Source organism: Portunus trituberculatus, chromosome 44 (assembly GCF_017591435.1).
Source record: "Portunus trituberculatus isolate SZX2019 chromosome 44, ASM1759143v1, whole genome shotgun sequence".
Lineage (NCBI taxonomy): Eukaryota > Metazoa > Arthropoda > Malacostraca > Decapoda > Portunidae > Portunus > Portunus trituberculatus.
In genome coordinates, this window is record NC_059298.1 from 19880351 (window position 1) to 19883825 (window position 3475).

General features: G+C 40.5%; 1 protein-coding gene across 1 annotated transcript in view; it reads left to right on the forward strand.

Annotated features, from left to right (window-relative positions):
• The first annotated feature begins 327 nt into the window (after positions 1-327).
• Positions 328-3475, forward strand: part of LOC123518893 (carotenoid isomerooxygenase-like) — an 18244-nt gene continuing 15096 nt past the window's right edge. Inside the window, exon 1 of the mRNA XM_045279948.1 lies at positions 328-415. The gene's annotated coding sequence lies outside the window, so the exon portion shown is untranslated. The remainder of the gene's footprint in view (positions 416-3475) is intronic.

A 3475-nucleotide genomic window follows, 5' to 3' on the forward strand; every position in this document is an offset into this window, starting at 1 on the left:
GCATGGCAATTGAAAGTGGTAGGGACTGATTGCTTCCGGCGTGATATTTGAAAAAATTGATATTTTTTTTAAAGGATATTTTTGCAGGGGACTGTCATGAATTAATGTTCCTGGTAGGGAGGTTGAGGGTGCATATAGAGGAAAGTATGCATGAAGTACCCCTGGCAATAAAAAAAAGAAAAGAAAAAAAAGGAAGCTTCACTCTGAACATGTCTCCCTCAAATATCTAGCAACAGCACCTTGATAGATGAACTCGGGTTCTTTTGTCAGGAGATTGTAACCGGACTACGTTTACTCCGCACGCTGCTTACTGGTCGCACGTGTCACGTTTATCGCAGCTATATATTGAGCCGCCGCTGCCTCAGTCCATCATTCCCCGCTCGGCTTCCCGGCACCACTACGCGCCACCGCCAAGGTAATTGTTGTTCTGTCTATTAACTGGGAAGATATTCATGGGGTAGCTGGGTACTTTGACTTGCTAGTCACAGCTCTCAGTGGTGCACGTGTCGATGGTAGGGTGTGGTACTGTGTTCTTCAGCGATGTGTATCAGTATTACTTGGCCACCTTCATCCTTCTGGTAGCACCGCGGTTGTCTCGTTGCCTCTACTGCTTACTGAAGAGGTGGATGTTAATTGATCTTTGTGAGGCTTAGATCTTTAATGAATCTTGAGTGTTGAGCCATATGATTTAGTCGAAATAGGATATTACATCGCTCAGTTAATAAATCAAACAATTGATCAGAGTATATTGCTTATTTTTTGTGATGTTTTGATTTCTGGCATACTTTCTACACAGTAACAAATGATTTTGTTGTTGTAAGATCTTAAATCAGTCGGCCAATCAATCTATGATTTTTTATGTTAGAGGGTAAAACCGTCCACAGGCAACAAAAACGATTAAAGAAAAAGGTTGTTGTGGTCAATGTTATGTTACCACGAAGAGGGCACAAGAGTAGCAGTGTCGTTAGTTCAGGAACTCTCTCACACTGTCTTCTCAGGGGAGTTAACGAAAACACAACTTGGGTTTTCCTTATATTAACAATACAGTTATTTACACTACACAAGCATAGTCTTGTACACACACACACAGTCCACAGCTCCCTGGCAAACGCCCGGGGGAGCACAACGGCCAGCTCGTGTGTTCGTCAGCCTCCAACTAACGTAGCTCCGTCTTGTCAATCTCTCGTCAGCAAAAACTCACTGACACCGGTGACCGACTCATATATTAAAGAACAGTTACAAATGCATTGGTTACAATAGTTAAAGTATTACTTAATTATAAATGAAATAAATAAAATATATGATAGTACTAAATATATGTCTATGCTGTTATAATTACATATATATAATCCAGCAACCAGAGGTTCTCACACTGAGCCTGTGGGAACGTATACTGACTTAGCATAAGAAGTGCTTGCACATGAAAATGAAAAGGATGTGCTCCTCGCTAAGATCAGCCTCGCTTCTCACGGCTGTGTGTAGAAACAAGGAAAAAATAATTATATACAATTCATACCCTAACACCGCTCGGTCACATACCTGCCGCGTCCTCGCGGCATAAAAAGAAAGCATACATAGAAATATTCTAATCGTGTACCTAGCCGTGTTAAAGTGTACTACAGGAAGTTCATGGTTGAGAGTGAAATCGCCGCTGGGCAACTTTGGCAGCATGAAGATTAGAATAAAGGCGTAACGCTTTGTAAACACAAATAAAGAGAGGAAGTAAAATGCAAATGGTCAGGAGAATAGGAACTAAGAGACTAGGATAGAAAACAACAGGATCGAGGTACTCTGGAAGAGACTCTTCTAAGGCTTGAGCAAATTCTGACTGGTTTGAAAATCTAATTTCATGTAAGGTGTTAGTAACATAGGAAAGCCTGTAAAAAGATAGATTTTGCAAAATAGATAAAGGGAAAAGATGAGGAGCAGATATATTGACAGTAAAAGCTTCGTAGAGACGTTTAGGATAGGTGGTCAGATTAGTAGACGTAACATGACAAAAATTGTGAACTGCATGATGACCAACAACCCTCTCATACATTGTACCATTCGGACAAACAACTGCGAGAGGGATGGGAGTTGGGAAGAAGTAATGATAACCATGGAACGGATGTTGAAAAATGGCCTGTGGAACTATATGTCTATAGGGACAAGTTAAGAGAGCATCCTCTGCGTGAACACGAGTAAGGATGACCTCGCACATATTCCCTACAATGGGGCGAAAAATAAAAGGGTAGCATCGCAGTGATATCGGTGTAAATACGATGACATGCAGCTACTCAGCGAGTCCCTTGAGGTAGTGGTATACACGGAAAAATCCTTTGCAATCAAAACCAGAGTAGGAGGTAAGTCTAGGATTAGGACAGAGGTGTTAATAGAGAATGGAAAAGGAATGATTTCATAAGCATGAAAGGTGTCCATTGATTTGAAAGGAACATAGATGACGACAGCTTCAAGCGTGAGAACCGTTTCTAAGATGGGATAATAATGTTCCACAATATCACGGTTAAACAAAGGTTGTAATTTGAAAATAGTCTGTCCAATGTCAAGCGTCTTGATTAGATCAGCGACAGGGAAAAGAGCAGCAGTTACTATACCCCGGCTGGCATTAACAAGGTTTTGGATGAGGACAGAATTATAGGAAAGCATGGCATCTAGAGCGGATTCTAGAACTTCCAGTGACTGATCTACGAGAACAAAGTCCGTCAATTCAGCTATGCGAACTATTGCATCGTTAAGTACACTACGAAGGTGATTGGTATGGCCAAGGAGATCTTTGAAATGTTATTCCAGACTAGCAATGTGTTTACTGTGCATATTAATGATTCGTCTATTAGTAGTTGCAATGTTGACAAGAAGATTGTAGCGTTCACGTAAATCCTGTACATCCTCATCCATCGCTGTACCAAAGAGAGTTTGGGAAATTTTACCGAAGGCTTTGATCAATCCTCGCTTGTTCCGAGCATGCATTGGGTGTTTAGAAAAGTCGTACGTAGCGGTAGCAAGTTTGTTAGAGAGAAAAGTTAAGCGAGTCTTTAGGAGGTTGAGAATAGAAGTGGAATGAGGATAAGATGGTGTGTCTGTCTGTTCGGCGAGTGGAGGTTGTGGTGCTGTGTTCTTCAGCGATGTGTATCAGTATTACTTGGCCACCTTCATCCTTCTGGTAGCACCGCGGTTGTCTCGTTGCCTCTACTGCTTATTATTATTATCATTATCATTATTAATGTAGTCGTAGTAGTAGTAGTAGTAGTAGTAGTAGTAGTAGTAGTAGTAGTAGTAGTAGTAGTAGTAGTAGTAGTAGTAGTAGTAGTAGTAGTAGTAGTAGTAGTAGTAGTAGTAGTAGTAGTAGTAGTAGTACATAATAGAAGTTGTAGTAATAGTAGTAGTACTAGAAGTAGAAGTAGTAGCAGCAGCATTTCTAGTATTATATACCAGTAGAAGTATATCTTTTAAATCATGAATGTATGTAAATATG